This window comes from Apium graveolens, chromosome 8, assembly GCF_009905375.1.
Source record: "Apium graveolens cultivar Ventura chromosome 8, ASM990537v1, whole genome shotgun sequence".
In the NCBI taxonomy this organism is placed as follows: Eukaryota; Viridiplantae; Streptophyta; class Magnoliopsida; order Apiales; family Apiaceae; genus Apium; species Apium graveolens.
This window is the reverse complement of record NC_133654.1, coordinates 95,945,168-95,970,175: the sequence shown is the minus strand read 5'-3', so window position 1 is coordinate 95,970,175 and position 25,008 is coordinate 95,945,168.

The following is a 25,008-nucleotide window of genomic DNA, read 5'->3' as shown; positions in this document are numbered from 1 at the left end:
AGTCATGTTGTGGGGATAAGTGGTGAATCCTACCGATGGTCCTTTGCTCTATGCGGTGAATGGTCCTGCGCACGCGTCGGGCGCTGGGGTATCCTCGCCTGCCTCAGGCCTCTATCCTCATATGCCGCTTGATGGAAAGCTGGTCCCTCAGCTCGGCAATACGGGCCTCAGCCACTGTCAGATCAGTAGCATAGCGACCTACCACCCAGTCGTGAACTGCTAGGGATATGACTGGTAGAGGTGGTGGAAGTGGGGAATCTGCAGGAGTCGCTTCCACACCGTCAAGAATAGGGTCCATGCCATCGTCGGTCTCAGTCCGCGTGGGACTAACTGGTACAGGGGACGGGGTGGGTGTCCTCACTAGGGTGGATGCCTATAGCTCCGCCTCTAACTCCTCAGTCAGTGTAGTGACTCTGGCCTGTAGAGCTATCATCCTATCCATCAAATCTGCAACTCCCGTCTCGCTCTCGAGCTCAGCGACTCGAGCCTGGGCTGCTGAGATCCGATCTAACAAACGCTCTATCGACCTCTGATGCACATCCACCCTCATCATCTCTGCAGATGGAACCTCCATGCTGCCGTATGGAATATCCTCAAGAGGGGCTATCTCAGTGTCTGGCTCAGTGGGATCCTCCTCCGAGTCCTCCTCAGGGTCAGTCTCCGGGTACTCGAATACCTCTAAGCCCATATTGGGGGTAGGGTCTGCTACCTCGATCTCAGCTAAAAGGGCCTCATCATGCTCTCTCTCGTACACATCTACAGCCTCAGGATCTAAAACATCGGGTACCTACAAGTCATTTAACACACGCATTATTATCCTTGGATACTTAAATCACCCCTAAGGGTTCTTAATGTCAGTGCTACCCTCGTAGCCCGACTACGAACTTTATATGAGTTCTAGTTCATTGATTCAGTTGATTCAGTTGATTCACCTAACGTTTCTGAGACTTGTAACCTAGGGCTCTGATACCATTTCTGTAACACCCCCAAATTCAAGGTCGGGAATTCAAGGTCGGGAATTCAGGTCGTTACGATCACTTAATATTGTCTAATAAATAATTAATCCTCTTTTCATATCATTACTCGACCTTTTAACCAAACTAACACACACACAGGTTATATGCTCAGAAACATTACTAAGTTAACGTTAAAGTATTTAAGTTATTACAGACCAAAGGAAATTATCTCAACAGAGTGAACGCCGAGAACAGCTTTACATGAGACTGGCTCGGGTCACAAATAGTCTTGGTTCAAGTACTCAAAAGGAAACTATCTCTATTCGTCTACCTGAGGTGGCTGGCGGATGAACAGTCTACGGTACTCACTGGCGTCCCCTACCCGTTTGCGGGCAGTCATCCTGGTTCGGGCCATACTGGTAATCTGTTGTGATATGATATTTATAAAAGCAAGAGTGAGCACTAATGCTCAGCAAGATATATATATCCATTATCTAAATATAATCATTTAGGGAAAAACAACCATTAGGCATTGTATATCCAAGGTTTCTAAAAGTTTATATACTTGTCAATTTTATGAAAAACTCAACTTTAAATGTAACAGTTTAATCGGCTTATATTCGTACTCATTTTATCTCAAAATCTCAATATGATGCTTGAACCAAGATTCGCATATGGATGTGATATATGTACATCAACATCCTTATTTAAAACTCAGCCTTATCGGTCTTCTGTTGTAGGTTTCACAACAATTTATCCAAAGTGGAGGAAGGGACTATACTGGAATAAACCATGTACCAGTGATCAGCCGAATACGAAATTTTCTCTACTAGTAGAAGGAATACAAATCTAGCCGCCTTTGGGCTTATCAAGACATTACACGATGGTTGCCCATTTCCATGCAAGTCTGAAAGTCAATGGTCACAGAGACCATATAACTGTATACTGCGCCACTCCGCGCTTGGTCACTACCCGATACCTCTCCGTGCCGGGTAGGCCACATTCCAGTCCCAAAACAATTATATCATTTACATAAAATCCTTTATCGAAGGAATAGATCGTTCTTAGTTGACCTTTAAACAAGGTAATTTATCTGTCACTTTTATTACAATTGATCCTTGGGAGTTGTCGGAGTTTTGAATTTAAAATCGTTTTCGACCCTTAACCGTAGTAGAGTTTTACATATATTGTTCACTTGTTTTTCTATGAGCGAGGAAGCAAAACCTTCATGCTTCTAGACTATGTTCCCTAAGGTTTTGATAAGTTTCAGATGATTGATCTCTTCCGAGAAATTTTGAATAATTTAGAAAGTATCCTTGGGAACTATGTCTATTTTTAAATGATTTTTAGAGGTACGTAATATTAAATATTTATGGTCTCATAATATTTTTAAGAAGGGTTCAATGAATTGATAAAACCTTAAGTACAAAATTTTTCTCAATAAGGTTCAATGAATTGATAAAAATCTTAATTAAATACTTAAGACGGGATTCGACATCTCATAATTATCCTTCGAATGGTTTCATACGTTTTAGATAGAGTGAATTGATTTAAAAAAACTTTTCAATATCTCTTTAAGTATTTTCCGGATATTTTAGTAACTCTTTAGGTATTACTTATAAATAAATAATCAAGTAGGATATCCCTCGAGTGAATACTCGATTACCCTTTTCAGTTATAAATCAAATTTCAATCGTTCGCTTAATATGTATGTTACGCGAAAGTACTTTGTTTATGGAAATCGAAATTTTCCGTGTTCGGCTCGTTCCGGGATTAAATCGATTTAAAAATATCTCCGACTCCCACTCTCTTGTATTATATAAAAATTACATTTCAATTTCTCATACTCGTATAAAACGAAGTTCGTCTTCCTAAACAATTGCATAATTGGAATGTATTGATATCACAGACAAGCATATATTTTCGGACTGTAAATCATGGCATCAATATCACAACAGTATATATAGCATGGATAATTTGTGTCAGGGTTTCGTAAACTTGCCTCGAGTGCTAGGAGTGGTATGGTCTCGGGGCTTTTGTTGGCGATGTAAAATCAGTAACCAACGATCTTAGTTAGTACGTGATTATCGATTTGCTTCACTAAAACATTTTTATAAAATAGAAAAATTAATATTTTCTTAAAATTATTTTTGGAAAGTCTTCCTTGATGCATTATTTAATTATCATGATTTTTTCAAATTTTCGAAATCATTTTGAGGCTTTCAAAATTATCAAGCAAGTGGCCTATGCGCAGTTGGCTTATCGTATGAACGCTCTACACTAAAACAGTCATAACTTCTAAACCGTAGATCCCCTCACAACGATCCAAACATGTACAGAAACTAAAAATCAAGATCTACCCAGTCATGGCCAGTGACGCACAAATTTCAAATATTTACATGGCCGAATACACTGCAGAAGGCAGACCAAGTGCAATAGGCTCCACATTCCATTTCTACTACTTGTTCTTGACATAATCACTACTTATGACCAACACAACACTTCTTACTTCTCAAGATCCACCCACATACACCTTATATAATTTATCTAGCATCACATACAAGCGTCACAACTTAAAAACTCAAGTACTTATCAAGGATATGAGCAAAACAACCTTACACATACACAAACTCTTGGATCTTGACACTACATCATAAATAACTCTTAAACTCACCCTTAAAACTTTAAAGAGTTGGAAGTTATACCTTCTTGAGCACTAGGAGGGTTAGTACTAAGGTGATTAGGGCTTGGTTTGCTTTAAAAACACTTAGAAGGGCTAGATCCTTAAGAAACAAAACCAAGAAACCAAGTTAGTCAAAATAGTCCCTAAAGTTCTTAAACTTCAAGAATTTGTTTCTCACAAACCATTAAGAATTTGGCCATGAAGTCATAGACATACCTTTAATAGGATGTAAGGAAGCTTTGTGAATTTTTATAGAATTTATAATAAAGGGAAGGATGGAGAAGTGAAGTGAGGAAGAGAGTTCTTTTCCCTTTTCTGCACAACATGCCGAGAGCAACAAGGGAATGGGGGGGGGGGGGTTTGCTTATTTTTGTTAAAGTGGTGGAGTGTGTAAAATGAGTTTGATAGTGTGTATATATGGGCATAATAATCAGCAAAAGTATTGGCTTCGTTGACAATTTTTGATGAGTAGAAATGGGGAGGTATGGCCTTGTACCTTCTTTGTCTCCCAATCACTATTCACTTACTATTCACCTACTATTCCACTAACTATTCTAGTTAGCTTCTAATTCCATAGTTACATCTCCTAACTACTAGTTAACTTGGTTTTGTATGGCCAACTTGCATGGAATTAATTTCTCATTCGATTATTTAACATACACGCGATTGTCGTTCCATTCCGATAGTTTAATCGTATAATATTTCGTTTCGCAGTGAATTCTTTTTATCGCTTATAATCCTTTAACCAATTCTATTCCTTTCTCTTGATCATAAAAACACCTTGATATAATATTTATTTCACGTAGTATTCCCGGTTCTCCGTCATTCCTTACGGATACGAAAACACATAGTATAATCGTGTATCTTCGAATTCCGACGGCTTTTACATTCACTTATTTTCCTCGATAAACAAGAATATGATCTCAGATTTCCAAAATTCCACTATTCATATTTGTGACAAATTCCATACGTACTACATAATTAGTTCCAGTTATTATTCACTGAAGTTTTAAAATATTACAAAAAATCAGGGTTCTTACATGAACTACTATTTACTATCTTAAGTCAAGTATTCTTATTTAGTTTTAATATTCTTACTTGAATATTATACTATCTTGTGGGCTAGTACCGTAACATACTAGTTCAAAATAAATCCTTCCATACTTGTTTTGTTTCGTGGTTTGTCTTATTAGTTTTGTAGTGAGATGAAGTGACGTGAGGTGATTCTCGTTCTAAGACCCAAGTCCTAGACGTACTAAAGGGGAGTTAGTAGTCTTTGCACCGTGAAGAAGAGGAAAGACCCAAGACCGGATCACTAAGATCCAAAACTGATAAAAGCTAAGGAAGTCAAGTCCATACAAAGGTTCTACAACTTTGAAGAAATAGCGGGGAGTTATTGTCTAAGACAAGTTGTGTAGGTATTACATTTAATTTGAGGAGGTAACCCTTGTGTTACGCACCAAGATAAATACTTGTAAGGGTGTAAAGTCTTCTCCGCCTACTAAAGGAGCGAGTTTATTATAAGGGAAAAACCCAAGTCCAGGAGAGGAGCTCGGGGACTGGATTAGGGTTGAGCGAATCTATTAGAGGTTGCGCCATCGCGAACCAGGATAAAATCGTCGTGTGGTATTTTCTTTCCTTGTACTTTATTTTCCACACCACTCGGTAAAGTTTTAAAAAGCAATAAATTATTTTAATATGCCATAACAATTTTGAAATTGGTAATTAAGCTATTTAACCCCCCCCCCTTCTAGCTTATAATAGCCCTCTTACGGAACCTTACAATTGGTATCAGAGTAGTGCTTTTTAACGTGTTTGTTAAGTGATTTACAGATTTACAGGCATAACAAAAAGTGATCCGGAATGGCGTATATTAATCCCATTGGATGTTGTGAAGGTCTATCTATCTCACGACCTCCTCTATTTGATGGCACCAACTTTGCAACATGGAAAAAGAGGTTTTTGCATTTATGCTAGATCTCAAAGAGTCAAAGTTTGGATGGCTATCGAAGTCGGTGTTCACATTCCTACCAAAACTATCGATGACATCATCGTCGAAAAGAAGGTTAGTGAATACAACTTAGAGGAAGAAGCCACAATGAATATAGCCGCAAAGGAGGTAATGGTTCTCACTAATGCACTTGCAAAAAAAGAATATAAAAGAGTAAATAATTTCAAGTCGGAACAAGAAATATGGAACAAATTGGTGGTAACCTATGAATGAACCACTGATATAAAAGATTCTCGGATGGATACATTGATCCTAGAGTACGAGAACTTTAAACTCCAAGAAGAAGAAAATATCATCGATATGGAAACAAGATTTGCTCGTATTATCGATGAGTTATCTCAACTTGGAAAGAATTATACTCAAAATGAAAAGAATAGAAGAGTGCTCAAATCTCTACCTCCTAGTTGGAAGGTTAAAGTCACTACTATAAAAGAGATGCACAACTTAAATGAGTATAAGATTGATAACCTATTCAGAAATCTTCATGCTTACGAAGAAGATAATATTCTGGAAAAGGTTGCTCCAAAAGTGGAGGATAAAAAGAAAAATATGGCTCTAAAGGCCATATTAATTGATGAAGATGAAAACGACGAAGAGTTAAATGAGGAAATCCAAAATCTCGATGAGAGTGAAATTGCTGTACTAACGAGACAACTTCTTCGTGTGCTTCAAAGCAAAGCTCAAAGATACGGAAAAGGCTACCTAAAATCAAATAATCAGCATAGAGTTTTTAACTCTAACGGAAGACCAAATTACTCTCAAAATTATTCTTCCAACTATAAGAGTAATTATCCGTCAATGAGCTACAATAAAGTCAAAGGCAATAAAAATATAAATACCTATAGTAATGCCAATGCCTCTACAAAGCATACTATTTACACTCCTTTAAAACCTAAAGATCCATCTCCGGAGGAAATATAAGATGTGTGTTTCGAGTGTAAACAACCCGGTCATTATAAAAGAGAATGTCCTAAACTCTCAAAGGGATGAAGTCTCATGGCCGAAAATGGTTGGGATCTAAGTGAAGATAAAAAAGCTCTGAAAGCTAGTGAAGAAGTGGTCAATCTATGCTTAATGGCTCTCAGAGATGAAACTGCCTCAACAGAAATCTCCTCTTTAAATCAAGAGGTAACATCTAACTATATATCAATTAAATCATTATTAGATGAATCTAATTTATCCCCCGTAGATATGAATAAGCATGATTTAATTGAACTTGTAGTAAGTTATAAAAATAAATATAAAGATGTTAAACAAAGGTTTCACGTGCTATGGTCCGAGAATATGAAAATTGAGGAAATTCATCATACTCAAAATAAAGAATATACTCGGATGATGGACTCAAAACTCCAAGATGAGAATGAGATTACATCTCTAAAAGATCAAAACCATCTCATCAAGATTGATGTAAATAAACTTCAAGAACATATTCTCAATCTTGAGACAGAGAATATATCATTAAAACTCAAAGACGAAGAGATGGAATGTGAAAAGATACAATTGAATGATAATATTTATAAACTTCACATTGATCTATTGAACTTAAAGATTCTAAATGAATCAAATGTTCAAGATAAAGAAACATCTTATTAAGACAATATTGATAAAGAAAAGGAGCTATTAGAAACCAATGAGCTTAAAAGTGAAGCTCTAAGGTTAAAAGAAGAAAATTATAAACTCATAGCTCAAGTTAAGGATCCATAAAGAATCCTTAACAATAAGATTGATGCCTTAAAGAAATAAAATGAAAATCTTGAAGAAGTCATTCAAAGATTTACAAAAGGCAATAAGATGTTGGATCAAATGGTGCATACAAAAACCTCCTATAATCATGAAGGTTTATGATATAATAAGAATTTTCCTCTTAAAGAAAATACTCGGAGATTTGTATCACCAAAAAAGACTTTACCCGAATCACCATCTTATAAATGTTCTTATTGCAATAAAATGGGGCATACCATTCAATATTGCAATTTTAAGAATGGTGAAATTAAGGGGAAGCATGTATGGATTCACAAGGAATCATACAAGAAAGATGATAAATATGTGCCTTACAAAAATATGGAATATAAAAATCCAAGGCAACAATGGTCTCATCAACCTACTATGTTTCAAAATAGAAATACACAATATCACGTAAATGGTAATGCATTTAGAAGGCAACAACCTCTTAGTATAAATGATTATGCTACTTACCATGCTAATAAAAGATATAATATTTATCATGCTCCATCAAAATTTCATGATAGCTCTAGGTATTGTCAACCTCAAACTAGGCCTTATGCATCTAGAAATGTTTATGTGCATAATAATAATTATACCATGCCTAGATTCTTTCATGAAAAATCAAATGTTATATATGATGTACTAACCCCAGGACCCTTAAGACAAAGGGGTACCTATAAATTTAACTAATTATGTTTGTAGGTTTGTCTTGCCGCAAAACAAGACATATGGTACCTTGATAGTGGATGTTCAAGATATATGACCGGTAACAAGTCACTTTTGAACAACATTAAAAAGGTTACCGCGGGGAGCGTAATATTTGGTGATAGTAGTAAAGGAAACATCGTCGTCATCGGAGATATCGAAAATAAGAAAGTTAAAATTTCCGACGTTCAATTGGTCACCGGATTAAAATACAATCTTCTCTCCATTAGTCAATTATGCGACAATGATTATAAGGTAATTTTCTACACTACTCATTGTTCTATATTAGATAAATTTGGAAAGTTGGTTCTCACTTGCCCCAGAAATAAAAATGTCTATACATGTGACATGAGCAAGCAAGTAAAAGTGTGCCTAATCACTATAAATGTGATCCATAGCTATGGCATCAAAGATTAGGACATGCCAACATAAATTTGATAAAGAATATATCAACGAAAGACCATGTCTGAGGTATACCAAAACTAAACTATCATAAAGATCATACTTGTGAAGCTTGCGAAGTTGGTAAACAAACTCGAGCATCTCACAAAGCAAAGTTTATGGTATCTGTTAGGTCACACAATACTGTAGAAGGGGGTTGAATACAGTATAGAATAAAATTAAATCGATTTTGAACACAAGTAACAGAAAACAGATGTATTCAATATAATAAACTCTGTTACAATGGAACTGTCCTCTCTCAGTGATGAACAAATATCACGAGAGCTGCTTGGTTACAATGTATGATCTTCTCAATAATGATAACACATATAGTATAAACCTATGGTTGTGTTTATATAGTACACAGTTACAAGATAACTTCTAATTGATATGGAATATAATTCTGTCTCCTAAAATATATCAATCAAATATCATATAATTCTTCTAGTCCTCTAACTCTTTCCTTGCATATCATCTTCTGTATTAGTCTCGATCTTCTACTGTTAATCAGCTTCCTTCTTTAACTGTAAGTCCTCTCGTACTTAAGTTCTGATATGACTTTAAGTCCTGATATGTTACTAAGTCCTGACTTCCAGTAAATACTGATTCCAGTAAGTACTGATATTTCCTGTTTGTTAAGATCTGAAAACTAAACATGAAACATATTAGACATGACATCTCAAATATATCCAACAATCTTCCCCAACTTATAAATTAAGCAAGATTATACAAGTTAATAGATTTGATGATGTCATAAACATTTAAGTTCAAATGCAATAAGAGTTTAATAAGACTATCAATTACAACTTACAGAACATCTAGCTTTACCAACATTACTGGATCAATCTGAATCCATAATGATTCTTAACAAAATCTTTCACCAGCTTATCTTCAGCTTTCCTCAGAACTTCAACTAACTGTGCTTTGACCTGTATCAGTTCTTCTTCTTTACTATCACCAATTTGATAAATGGATGTTTTGAGAGCTTGAATGGATGTTCTTTCAAGTCCATCACCAAGTCTGATTACTTTAGAATGTGAAGATTTTCCATTATAACATAAGCATTTTCCTTTCAGAATTACTTTCACCTTAGCAGAATTCTTCAGTGTAGGAATTTCTCTTCCATCATCTTCAGTAATCATTGGACTGTAATGAGAAGTCTTTGTACCAGAGATTCTGAGTAGATCTTTTATAGCCTTCAAAATGTATTCTGACCATCTTCTTGTAACATCATATTTTACTTCCAGAAGATAGTAAATATGTTAAAGCTCTCTGATAGACTTTTTTAGTACATCAGTATCAGCTAGTCTATAAGTCCTTCCATCATTGAGAAATAAGATCAATTTCTCTTTTAGATTCTCCTTATCATGAGCATCAATCACAACTTGAGCAGACAATACCTTATCAAGGTGATTTTGTTTGATTTGTTCATATGGTTTGTCTGTCAACATGAAAGGATCTCTTAGAGTAACTTCTTCTCCTGTTTGAATCTTCTCTTCGTCAGAACCTAATCCATCTTTATCTCTAGGTTGCTTGGCTCTCAACCCAAATGTAGCTAGTTGATTAATCATGAGATTGGATTTTGGTTCAACTGGAGTAGCTTTCTTCCATAACAGCTTCTTCTTATCATCAATTGTCATTTTATTCAAATAAACTTGAACATTGTCAGTAGTTGATGTCTTGATAGCTTGATCAGAATTTGCTGTTTCTTCTATAGCTTGATGTCCTTCATTCTGAAGAACTTGAGCAATGTCAGAGGTTGTTTTAGATTCTTCAATTATCTTTCTTCTTTTCAGAATTTGAACTGTTTCATCATCAACAAGATTATCATCATTTACTTGAACCATTTTACATACTGGTTTCATCAGAACTTGAGAAATTTTCATCTCCAGTGACTTAATTGGCTCAGCAACTTTTCATATCCCTTTGTCTTTGGGATTACTCTTAGTCTGTGATCTAGTCTTGAATTTTGAACTTTCAGAATTTGACTTTTCCTTTATCACAATGCCTTTTTCCTTAGGCATCGGAGGTTTCTTTGCATCAGAAGCTTTAGACTTAAGATTTATCTTCTCAGTTGCAAATCTAGCTTCTTCCTCCTTGAGAGCTTTTAAATCCATTCCTGGATTGTGTTTCAGAAATAATCTTCTTTCGATCTCCTTATCAAGTGTCTGGATTTTAGGATATTTGTAATAAACAGTAGTTTTCTTCCCTTTTAGCTTCAGAGTTTGCATAAACTTCTGAGAGTCTTTTGATCTTGACTGAATCAGAATATCAGAACTTGACATCAGACTTGGTTTATCAGCACTTGACTTCAGACTTTGAACATTCACAGCATCAGAACTTGACTTGTTCTGTATAGAAGATTTTCCTTGAACTTTTCTTTGACCTCTGCTCTTTTCAGAGTTTCCCCGATCATCACCTTTATCATCCTTCTTCTTCAGTACTTGAGTAGGTGAGCATTTGGACTTAACTACCTTCTCCCCCTTTTTGGTATCATCAGGAAGTAAGAGAGAGAGAGAGAGAAGAAGAAGTTCAACTAAAGATTGGATTCATCCAATTAAGCTTTCTGAGAAGCTTGATTAACCAGAACCTCAGCAATTTGGGCCTGTTGCTCCTCTTGAACCTTCTCAATGGCTTAAATTTTCTCAAGAGTAGGTCTGACATACCTATTCTTGTCAAGCTTAAGTTGTACATCTAGCTTATCAGCTTGTTCCCTGAGTGTATCAACTTTAGCATGAGTAATAGAATGTAAACCATGAAGACTTCTTGTACTCATAGCTGTAACCTTGAGTTGAGTCTTGAAATCAGAATTTGATAATAACTAATCAGCTTTTGATACATGCTCTGTTAGAATTTTGGTGCATGGAATAAAATCTGAGTCATTCCACTTCTTGGTCTACTCAACTCCCCTGTGAGTTTCTTCCCAAGGTACAGGAGCATCCTTTCTAACAAATTTCTTCACCAAAGCTTCCTTTTCCAGAATAGGAACTGGAGTTTCAACAGAAACACTATCTCCAGAACTTGAGGAAGTTTCATTATTTTCAGACAGTACAAAAGTGTGTGATGCAACTGGAGATCCAAGAATAACATCATCTAAATTCTGATCATCAGAATTTATCTCCAAAGCTGGTCTCTTAGATGTAGATGGTATCTCAGCATCTAAGATTGGAGATTTGACTGTAGATGGCTGAGCTTCAGTAGTTGGAGCTTCTAGATAAAGAACTTGAGGTATATTCAAATTGTGAATATCTATCTCAGAGTTGTCAGTTTGTTCTTTAGCATCATCTGTAGCTTTTATTGAAGAGTCAGGAGGGGTAAGCACTGTATCAGTAGCAGTGTCTATGGCTTGAGCTGAAGAAATCAGAGCTTCAATAATGATTGGTTCTTGTGAGATTAGAGATTCATGATCCCCTTCCTCTGCTTCTTCATTATCTTCTGATGAAGATTTAGCCAAATACCTCCTAGCCTTCATTTTCGTCAATCTCATTGCTAAAGAAGGAGTTATTGTTGCCGCATCAGAATTTACAGATTTCCTTTTCAAAGTATCAAAACTTTGAGCTGCTGTTTCTTTCTGAGAAGTAACATTCTCAGCTTCATTTATCACAGGTTCTGATGCAGGAACCTGTGCTTCAAATGTCTCCTCCTCAAATCAACAAAATTTATTATTGACTATAATTGTAATCAAAACATTCATCACAGGATAAAGTTAAAAATAGATGAAGTAAAGATTAACAAATTGCAATTAAACATGCACGGTCACATAATATGAAAAACAGAGACTAAAATAGAATACCAAGGGACGCGAGGACTGTTTAATAATTACAAGTAAAAATAATGATCCCACGACTCCCTAGACCGATGTGTAATAATAACAGTCAGTAAAAAGTTAAAGCAGGAGTTAATGGGCACGGGAAATAATTAATAATTATTGTGCACATGCAGTTTTTCAAGACTAACACATTTACCACTAACCCATAATGATTATGACTATTTTTATTTTACCCAAATATATTCTGATTTAAATATGACTGTTTCAGATTTTACCACAAATAAGTCAAGTAAAGAATAATGCCACATAAGCATCAAAGAGTCCATCAGGATTTAATATCAGAACTTAACTTATATCAGTTTTTACCAGTCATCAGAATTTGGCTTCTATACTCAAAAAGTGAATGTTTGTTTTTGTAATTCTTCGTACAAAGACTGACTTGTTTTCTTCAGAGTTTAATCATCAGAACTTCCATCAGAACTTGTCCTCAGAATTTATGCAAATGACACTTAACTATTTGTCAAAAACAACTTAATCACCACAGTAATTTTCATCATTCATATGGAGTGAAAGTGTGTGCATTCAACAAAATATCAGATAAAGATTAAAGTCTGATAAACTTCAGTACATCTTAGAAATAAGGCATAACTCAGAAAAGTGCTTAAAATATGTCATCAATTATGAAGTCTACTATAGAACAAATTTATGCATGAGTCCACGTCAACTGTTTGTGCTCATTTTATGCATCTTTTAAAATTCCTTTTTACAGTGGCTTCTCAGTGTAAGTGAGTCACGACTGCTTATCAGAATTTATGCTGTTGTCAGAATATTTCACCAGTAATAAGAGATTGTGAAAAGTCACCAAGAAAATTTATTTGCCTTTCTAATGCATATAACTTAATACCAGAAATGCACTTGGGTCTTCCCTTCCACATATTTACTCTAGATCTTAAAGGAGTACCAGACTTTTATATATATTTTTTTTATTTTTTATTTTTTTTTTGATAAGTGAGGCTTATCAGCATATGGTTCATCCTTAAGATTCACTGACATCAGAATCTAACAGATAAGAAGCAATAATCTAGTTTGTGACTTAGTAATAAGATACACAAAGTAAACTTGACTAAGCTCAAAATCAGAATTTGCTTGTGTTAATGAGTTTCCACATAAACAACTAATTCAAACATGGAATTTCCAGTATGTTAAAGACTACTAGGTCAGCATCTAGCACAATTATCCTCATTGGATTGAATAGTCACGGAACATTCAAAACACTTATCAGAGTATAAAGATCCACATCAGATAACAATCAGCATTTAATGAATTTTCAAATTTTAAGCACAGATTACATAGAGATAATACAATCTGTAAACACTGATCATAAAGTCTGATGCATTAGAACAAAAACTAAGCAGATTTAGAGAAAGAACCTGAAACCATTCCAAGTTCATTTACCAATCTTATAAAAGTAGCTTCACATAGTGGTTTTGTAAAGATATCTGCTAGTTGTTGATCTGTTAGAACAAAATACAATTCCACTGTACCTTCATCCACATGGTCCCTTATAAAATGGTACCTAATGTTGGTGTGTTTCGTCATTGAGTGTTGAACTGGATTACTTGTCATAGCAATAGCACTTTGATTATCACAGTAAATAGGGATTTTAGAAAATTCTAACCCATAATCCAATAATTGATTCTTCATCCAAAGAATCTGTGCACAACAGCTTCCTGCAGCAATATATTCTGCTTCTGCAGTTGATGTGGAAATTGACTTCTGTTTCTTGCTAAACCAAGAAACCAATCTGCCTCCAAGAAATTGGCAGCTTCCACTAGTGCTTTTCCTGTCTATTTTGCATCTTGCAAAATCTGCATCTGAGTAACCAATTAGCTTAAAATCTGATTCCCTAGGATACCACAATCCCAGATCAGCTGTACCCTTAAGGTACTTGAAAATTCTTTTCACAGCTATTAAGTGAGGTTCTCTTGGATCAGCCTAAAATCTTGCACAAAGACAGGTGGCATACATGATATCAGGTCTACTTGCAGTTAAATAAAGTAAAGAGCCAATCATACCTCTGTAGTTAGTAATATCTACTGATTTACCAGTATCCTTATCAAACTTGGTTGCAGTGGCCATGGGAGTGGATGTAGTTGAACAATCTTGCATTCCAAATTTCTTCAATAAATTTCTGGTGTACTTGGATTGACTGATAAAAGTGCCTTCTTCATTTTGCTTGACTTGAAGGCCCAGAAAATAGCTGAGTTCTCCCATCATACTCATTTGATATCTTGACTGCATTAGCTTTGCAAACCTCTCACAGAGTTTGGCATTTGTAGAACCAAATATGATATCATCAACATATATCTGTACCAAAAGTAAGTCATTTTCATGGTTGAGGTAGAATAAAGTCTTGTCAATTGTGCCTCTATGAAATCCACTTTCCAGAAGGAATTGAGCTAAAGTCTCATACCATGCTCTTGGAGCTTGCTTAAGGCCATAAAGTGCTTTGTCAAGCCTGTAGACATGATTAGGAAATTTAGGATCTACAAAGCCTGGAGATGTTCAACATATACCTCTTCTTCCAATTCTCCATTAAGAAAAGCACTTTTCACATCCATTTGAAAGACTTTAAACTTTTTGTGAGCAGCATAAGCCAAAAATATCCTTAAGGCTTCTAATCTAGCAACTGGCGCAAATGTTTCATCATAATCAATACCCTCCTGTTGAGAGTAGCCTTTAGCAACCAGCCTTGCTTTATTCTTTATAATTATGCCATCACCATCAGTTTTGTTTCTGAACACCCATTTTGTGCCCACAATAGATCTATTTTTTGGTCTTGGCACTAGGGTCCAGACTTTATTTCTTTCAAATTCATTTAATTCTTCCTGCATTGCTTGCACCCAATCAGCATCTTGAAGAGCTTCTTTCACTTTCTTTGGTTCAGCCTGAGATAGAAAGGAATGATAGAGACATTCATTTAAAGTTGCAGTTCTAGTTCTGACACCTGCTTCAGAATCTCCAATGATTAAATCAGGTGTGTGTGATTTGGTCCACTTCCTTGTAGATGGAAGTTGATCCCTAGAACTTGATTTTCCCCCATGATCCATGTTGTCTCCATTAGCATTTTCTGATGCTCCCCCTGTAGTTATGCACTCCGAGACTTTAGAATTTGAGTTTGATTTTTCAGGAGTTGAAGAATCAGAGCTTTCAGAATTATCAGAATTTAGCTCATCAAAACTAGATAAATCAACACTTGAAGAGCCAGTGTCAGGTTCTGATGCTTCTTTAAAGTCTTGAGATATGGTAGGATCTTCAGTTTGCTCCCCCTGGACAGGTGCATTTTCCTTTGGAGTTGTTACCATAGATTCATTGACATCAGTACTTGCAGGTTCAAAGTTTAAGTCATCAGAATTTACAGAATTAGAATTTAAGTCTTCATTCTCAAATCTCAGCTGATCATGATCATTGAAATCTTCAATTCCAGTAATCTTCTTATCATCAAAAGAGACAATGATAGATTCCATGACAACCCTTGTTCTTAAATTGTAGACTCTGAAGGCTTTTGTGGAAAGTGGATATCCAACAAAAATTCCTTCATCAGCTTTTAGATCGAATTTTGACAGCTGCTCTGGATGAGTCTTAAGAACAAAACACTTGCAACCAAATATATGAAAGTATTTCAGATTTGGATTCTTTTTCTTCACCATCTCATATGGTATTTTTCCATGCTTGTTTATGAGTGTAGCATTTTGTGTAAAACAAGCAGTCTGCCAGCTTCAGCCTAAAAATTGGTTGGCAGCTTTGCTTCATCAAGCTTAGTTCGTGCAACTTCAATGAGAGTCCTGTTCTTTCTTTCTACAACTCCATTTTGCTGAGGAGTTCCAGGTGCAAAAAATTCATATTTGATTCCATGCTCTTTGCAGAACTCTTCCATATTTGAATTCTTGAACTCGGTGCCATTATCACTCCTTATTATTTTAACAGAATCTTTGACCAACTTATCCAGCTGTCTGACATGATCAGTTAGAGTAAATGCATTTTCATTCTTCTTGTGCAAGAAGTACACCCAAGTGTACCTTGTGAACTCATCCACTATAACCATAGTATATTTCTTCTTTGCAATAGACATGACATTGACTGGACCAAATAGATCAACATGCAGTAACTGATAAGGCTCAAGAATTAATGACTCAGTTTTGCTCTTGAAAGAAGATTTTCTTTGTTTTGCCTTTTGACATGAATCACAAAGGCCATCAGGAGCAAATACTGATTTTGGCAGTCCTCTCACAAGATCTTTCTTTACAAGCTCATTTATGTTGTTGAAGTTTAAATGAGAGAGGTTTTTGTGCCAATTCCAGCTTTCTTCAACTGATGCTCTACGCAACAGACAGATTGCCGAACCATCAGTACTTGTTGAAAGTCTGGCTTCATAAATGTTACCATGCCTGTAACCTTTCAAAACCACTTTGTCTGTAAAATTGCTTACAACTTCACAGTGTTCTTCAAAGAAATCCACATGATAACCTTTGTCACAGATTTGACTTATACTCAACAGATTGTGTTTAAGTCCTGAAACCAGAGCTACTGTTTCAATGATGACATTCCCAAGATTAATATAGCCATATCCCAGAGTTTTTCCCAAGTTTCCATCTCCATAAGAAACTTCTGGGCCAGCTTTCTCCACAAAGTCTGAGAGCAGGGCTTTATTTCCAGTCATATGTCCTGAACATCCACTATCCAGTACTGGAATGTTTCTCCTGTTGCCCTGCAATCACAAAGACCACTAATGGTTAGTTTTAAGGACCCATACTTGCTTGAATCCTTTGGCCTTATTAAGTTTGTTAGCATTTGCAGTAGATTTAGTATCAGAGCTTATGCTAACATGCTGTTTATCAGAACTTATATCAGACTTTGCTTCAGGGTTTACACTAGAAGGAATTAAAGCAACTTTCTTCAAAGAAGGTTTTATTTGATAGTAATGATAGTATAAACTATGATATTCCTTACAAGTATAAATGGAATGCCATAAACTACCACAATGAAAATAAGGATTTTGTGGCTTAAACCTAACAGACTGACTCTTAACTCCTGACTTAGGAGATAAAGAGTTTATATTCTTATTCTTCCTGCAAAAAGAAGCAAGATGGTTAGAGTTTCCACAGTTATAACATTTCTTTTTAGGAGCTTTAGGAACAAGCATATAATTATTCATTTTATTCACACCTTCCTTTCCATTCCTATTTTTCCTAGCTGTCTTAACCTTGTTGACATTCCTTATTTCTTTCAGCTTATGCTTAAGCTGCTTCTTAGTCATTAAGCCTATGTTGACTTCAGCTGGTTTATCCTGTTCTAATTTGTCAGAAGTTAACTTCTCCTTAACTTCTGTCTCAGACTCTACAGTTTTAGCTACAAACTTAACAGGATTTACCTTTGGCTTAACAGTTTGTTTAACAACAATTGGCTCAATTTGTTCAGTTCCCTTTTCACTTTTGTCATCTCCATAACCTAAGCCCTCTTTCCAGTTTCCACTACTTAATAAATTCTGAGTTGTTCTGCCTGAGTTAGTCCAAGTCCTGATAATCTTTTTTTTATTTTTCTAACTCGGCTTTTAGAGATTTATTCAATTTTAGCAATTCATCTCTAACATAAAAAGTATCATCTCTCTCTTTCTGAGTTTGATGGAACATAACTAACTCCTTTTCTAAATAATCATTCCTTTTCTTAAAAGCAAGATTTTCATAAGTTAATCTTTCACATGTTAAAGTTTGATCTCTGTAGCTAATAAACATGGTTTTAAGATATAATCTCAACTCAGTAATATCATCAGTATGAAAGGCATAAGTTGTTTGAGGTACCTTTAACTCAGCAGTTTCAGGGCTGCCATCAGCATTTGCCATCAAGGCATAGTTCACCTCATCTTCAGAATCTGAAGTGTCTGTCCAGCTTTTCTTCTTTGTGACAAGTGCCTTGCCTTTGTCACTCTTTCCTTTCTTACACTTGGGAGATATGTGGCCTCTTTCACCATAATTGTAGCATTTGACATTTGAGTAATCTCCTCTATCAGACTTTCCTCCTCTGCCTTCAGATTTTCTGAATCCCTTCTTATCAGAACTTCCACCTTTCTTGAAAAACTTCTATCCCCTTCTGAATTTCCTGTAGGCTATCTTTGTGATACCCTTCACCATAAGAGCACACAATTTCATTATCTCTTCATCAGCATCTACTTCAGGTAAACTTTCAATTTCTGAATCATCATCATCAGAACTTGATGATTCTAAATTAGACTTTGTGATGAGAACTTTTCCTTTGCCTTTCTTTGAGATAGCTACTTTGGGGAATTTCTCCCCAGCCTTAAGAGCAATTGTTCTTGACTTTCTCCCTCGTCTCTTGCTTCTTTGATCCATCTCAAGTTCATAAGTCTTGAGCATAACATAAATTTCATCAAGAGTAGTTTCATCAAGAGCATAGTTGTCTCTTATAATAATAGCCTTCAAATCCCAACTTTCAGGAAGAGCTAAAAGGAATTTTAGATTTGAATCTTCAAGATCATATTCCTTGTCCACCAGTGACAAATCATTCAAGAGTTTGACAAACCTGTCATATAAGTCAGTTAATGACTTATCACTTTTTAAGTCAAAGTGCTCATACTCTTGAGTGAGTATAGTCCTCCTGTTCTTCTTGATTACATTAGTTCCCTGGCATCTTGTCTCCAAAGCATCCCATATCTCCTTTGCAGTCTTGCAATGAATTACCCTGTTTGACATGACATTATCAATGGCACTATGCAGCAAATGCCTTACCTTTGCATCCTTGGCAATAGATGAGATATCTTCAGCTGTATACTCACTTTTCTCCTTGAAAGGAATATGTCCTAAGTCCAATCATGTATTAGGATTTAGGAATAACTTTTATGTAATCTGTTTTGATTTCATTAATATTAATAAAGACTTGTTTTGTTTTTATTACGGGCTTTATCTATTTAAGTGTTTAAATAAGATATACCATAGTTTAGAGTAAAGCTTTTTATGGATTATGATGAGATCATAATAGTGAGACCTAAAAAGATGATAACTCTAAACTTAAATAGTTCCTGGTCATAGGATTACTAACTGGTAATTAATAATCCGCAAAGATCGGTACATACTATGCTTGTTTCATTATGAAGGATGTCTGTTCTCATAGACATTTGTGTGGTGACACTATAGCTAGTATGTAGGTGCTTATTATGGAATAAGTTCATTGAACATGACTCGCACAGCTGAACAACTGATGGAGTTCACTCACGTGTCAGCAGTTGTTCACATAGTGATAGTTGTACAAGTATCCTTAGACTTGAGGTCATCATAGTCATCTTGTGTACACTGAACTATGCTTTGGTTTAGTTCTTAGTCTCCAGGGACAATTATTAGGGCTCTTCTGGGTATAGGAATTTGTACACGAAGATAGTGTATGATCAATAAAGGATCTACCCCTTCCAGTGAAGGAAGCGAATGTTCAAGGCTGATCCACTTATGCTAGTTCAGGAATCTCTGGCCAGAGTAAATGAAATTAGAAAGGAGTTTCTAATTTGCATAGAACGTAAATGGTAAGCAAAGTGATTGAATTAGATAGGCTTGACACGAGATCCATGCCTTGTATTTAATCGGAACATTGTAGGGTAGAAGAAGTTTATTGTACGGTAACTATTCACTGAATAGGTTCTTGATATTCTAAGCAGTGAATTCATATTATCCGGATAGTCGCGATATGCTGAGAAGTATCCCTCACGATGTAGAATAAATGTGATTAATTAATTACTCATATTTAATAAATTAGAGAATTTATATAAATAATGATAAAATAGTTTTATTATTATTTATTTTTACTACCGGCTTAATATTGAACCTACAGGGTCACACCATAAAAAGAGAATGATTTAATAGTGGAGGAATTAATTAATAATGGCTAATAATTATTTATTTATGAAATAAATAATTAATTGGCAAATTTAATAATTGATTAAATGAGATTTAATTGATTATAAATTAATTAAGAAAAGTTCTTAATATTATTAATTAAAGGATTTAATTTTTGGAAATTAAATCAAGAGAGAGAATTATTTCTAAAGTATTTAGAAAAAGGATTAATGATTAAAAGGTGTTTTAATTATTAATGAGAATAATAAATGGGATAATAATATTATTATTTATGGGAAAATTTCAGCTGAAAATTTTGCCTATAAATACACTATTATAGACCCTAATTTTATTCTAACCCCATCGAACCCGAAAACCCAAAAAGTTTGGAAAACCCAATTCTCTCCACCTCCTTCCTCCTCCTTAACATCGTTTTCTTGGTGGATACCGGTGGAGTGCTTCACACTTGAGGAGCAACTGCTAAGGATCTCTGATCGTTGTCTCCGAATTATTTTTAAAGGTTAGATTCGATCCCTCGAATTTTTATTCACGATTTATATGCTTTTATTTGGATTTTGTATGTGTAAAAGTGTTTTGTCATGCCCCCGCTGCGTTAAAAACCCAACAATGGTATCAGAGCATAGGTTGTATGCATATAGATCTGTGGTAAAAATTTCAGAATTTTATGTGCTTGTATGAATTAATTATGATTTTTACAAGTTATATTATGGATTAATTTTGTCTGATGAGAAATCGTTTCTCAGAATAATTTTGAATGTTGATCTGGGTTCTACAAGTGTTGTAGATCGTCTGGGTATTTTTTTTCATAATTTTAGGATGTATAGATTTTTTGTTATGAATTTTTGAAGTTCTTGCAATTAAATTCGTAATTAAATAAATCATATATATATATTATTTGTAAGTATATATATATATATATCTATGCTGCTACTACCTGTTGAATGCTGCACGGAAAGAGGTGGAGAAGCAGACAGGAACAGGACTGACAGGCACGGAAATCGATGCGAGAAAAAATTCTGTCGGCTGCTGCAAAAACAAAAAAAAAAATAAAAAATTATAGGGGTGTAACGCATTCCTGGAATGTGTTACACATCTGAGGCGCATTCACGGAATGCGTTACACCCTTTAATGGCTTAAAAGGGGTGTAACGCATCACCGGAATGCGTTACAGGGCTTGTAACGCGTTCCTGTAATGCGTTACAGCCCGTCTGTTGATCTTAAAATTGATTTTCTGGGAGTTTCGTAACTCCGTTTTGGGCGTGCAATATACCGTTGGATTCGTTTTTCCGAGACGGATCTAATGGAGTGATCAATTTTAGTTTATATAAAAGTTTTGAACTGTTTATATTCCATGAAGTGTTTGAAAGCTATTTTTGATCGTTTGAATTGATTTTAAATGCTTCATGTGATACATAGAGATGTGTAATGCTTAGACTAATGTGCTAGATGATGTAACATGCCTACCTTGATGTTTATTCATGTTTATATATGTGATATATGCTTAGTTTATCATGCGATGATAGATTTAGGTGAACTTGAATGAACATAAGGCGTTTGTTAGACAACCTAGTATAGTGAAATTATTTCATAACCTTAATAACAATATTATGAATACAATCATGAGATTCTTGTGTTTATGAAACACGTAATTGAATATGAATTTTCAATATGAGAGAAAGGATGATTCTGTCAACAACAGATTTCTATCTGTAAGAAAGGGTTATTAAGTGACGCCTCTTGACAATGCTCCACCCGATCTGGGAATCATCTGATTATTGATTATTGATTTGAAATATTTAATTTAAAAGGAAGAATCTCTTTATAATATGATTATGATTGTAACGTAATATAATCCCTCTAAAATTAAATAATATCAAGTAGTAATTGGCCAATGACACAACGGGCTTGTGTCGGTCATAGCCTTCCAACATGGTAGAAAGTAGTTCTTATTTTTGAATCATTGTCGTTTCGTGCCACAGCCGAGGGCTTTGATTTCGAAATAAGAAATACTTGTCTATTACATAGAGATGTGTACATTGAATAAGAATCTAAAGGTCATTACGTGCCACAGCCGTGGGCCTTTGGGGACTGATTCAATTGTACGGAATGTTGGGTTAGACTTGACTTAGAATATTGAGTTTATCGTACCACAGCCGTGACTCAATTATTCAAGAGGCTAAAGTTTGATTAGGGAATAACATAAGATGTAATTGACAAGAGTTGTCTTCCTATTGAACATTACCTGGCGTTTCGTGCCACAGCCGGGGTTGTGTAATGGAATGTAGGATCCCTATTCTCACTAGCATTATGAATGCTTAATTTTTCACGTAGGGGGTTGAATAAATTAGGAAAACTAGTGGGAGCCACTTATGAATAAAGACCCGATTCATATAGTGTTTTGAAATGAAATCGAATATTTGCTAAGTGTTGTTATGTGTTTATCATTTACAGATTTACTTTGTACGTTATATCTTCTGCACTATCACTCAGGAGCATACTAGATGCTCACAAATTGACTGGTCCTAATTATGCTGACTGGCTTCGAAACTTGAGAATTGTTCTCAGGATTGAGAAGCTGGAATACGTGATTGACTCACCTAAGCCTACTGAACCTGCTAGGGATGCACATAATGATGAACATGTTGTGTATCGTAAGTGGATAGATGATGCAAATGTTGCTCAATGCATCATGCTAGCTTCCATGAACATTGAGCTACAGAAGCAACATGAGCATATGGATGCTCACACTATCCTAATGCATCTACAAGAGTTGTATGATGTGGTGGGGAGGACAGCTCGATATGAGATATCGAAGGAGTTGTTCGGTTGTAGGATGTCTGAGGGATCATCTGTGAATGACCATGTACTTAAGATGATCAATTTGATTGAACGTCTTGGACAACTTGGTTTTGTCATGGATGGGGAGCTGAGCCAAGACCTGGTCTTGCAATCGCTTCCGAGTTCATTCTCGCAGTTTGTTGTGAACTTTCACATGAATAAGTTGGATGTCAGCCTGCCTGAACTCCAGAACATGTTGAAGACTGCGGAATCAAATTTTCCCCCTAAGAAGAGTTCTGTTCTTCGAATTGGTGAAGGTTCCAATCCTAAGAAAAGGAAGAGGAACTCTTCCAAGAAGAAGAAAGTAGGTGAGAAAATGCCGGTTCCACCAAAAGCTGAAGACCCCAAGAGCAAAGTTGTTTGCTTTCACTGTAACAAGGTGGGGCACTGGAAGAGGAACTGCAAGGTTTACCTTACAGAAATGAAGAAGAAGAAGGGTAGTGAGACTACCGCTTCTGATTCAGGTATGTTCATGAAAGAAGTGAATATGTCATTAAATCAAATTTCTACTTGGGTATTAGATACCGCCTGTGGTTCTCAAATCTGCAATTTGTTGCAGGGACCAAGGAGAAGTAGGACTCTTGAGGAAGAGGAGGTGATTCTACTAATGGAAATGGAGCAAGAGTTGTTGCTGTAGATGTAGAATCGTTTCATTTACATAGGCCTACGGGCAAGACTATTGTTTGAAATAATTGTTATTTTGTTCCCTCGATTGTGAGGAATATTATTCCCATGTTAGACTTGGCTGGATTTTCATTTATTATTGAGAATAATGAATGTTCTATTCTTAGAGATAATATTCTTTATGGATGTGGTGCTTTAAATAATGGTCTATATATATGTGACATAATTTACTTCAGATTGAACAAACTAATAAAAGAAAAGGGATGATGAAAATCTCACTTTATTATGGCACTGCAGTCTCCATTTAGTGGACATGGAGAGAGGGCTGCAGATTTGCTAGGATTGGTACACACAAATGTATGTGGACCAATGTCTACGCAAGCCATGGGTGGATTTTCATACTTCATTACTTTCATAGAAGATAGATCTGGATTCGGATATGTGTTTGATGAAACACAAGTCTGAGGCCTTTGAAAAGTTCAAAGAATATAAGTATGAAGTGGAGAAACAACCAAACAAAGTATTATAACTCTTCGATTAGATCGAGGTGGTGAATACTTGAACGGAGAGTTTCTAGATTATCTCAAAGTAAATGGTATAGTCTCCCAGTGGACTCCTCTAGATTGGTATCTGAAAGGAGAAATCGAACTTTGTTAGACATAGTTCGGTCCATGATGAGCCATGCAAATCTTCCAGTATTCCTATGGGGTTATGCATTGGAAACCTCAGCATATTTACTGAATAAGGTGCCTTCCAAAATCTATTCCTCAAACTTCGTATGAGATATGGAAAGAAAGGAAACCGAGTCTTAAACACGTTAAGATTTGGGGATGTCCAGCTTATGTCAAGAAAGTTGACCCAGATAAGATGGAATATCGATCCGTAAAATGTAGTTTTGTGGGATATCCTAAAGAGACTTTAGGGTATTACTTTTACACCGATCATCGGGTGTTTGTCTCCAGACATGCTACCTTCCTGGAAAAGGAGTTTATCCTTAAAGGAAACAGTGGGAGCAAAATTGAACTTGATGAAGTTCAAGAAGCACAAACTACTATGGATCAAGTGGAAACACCTGTTCTGACTGAACAACCTTTTATGGAACAGCCCATTCATAAGTCAGGGAGAGTGTCTCACCAACCTGAGAGGTAATATGGCCTTGTCATTGAGAATGACAATGAGTTGTCGATCATTAATGATGACGACCCTGTGACCTATAATGAGACTATGAGTAGTGTTGACTCAGAGAAATGGCATAGTGCCATGAAATCCATAATGGAATCTATGTATACGGTATACAAAAGATAGATTATAGCAGATGGCCAGGTGGAGACCTTTAA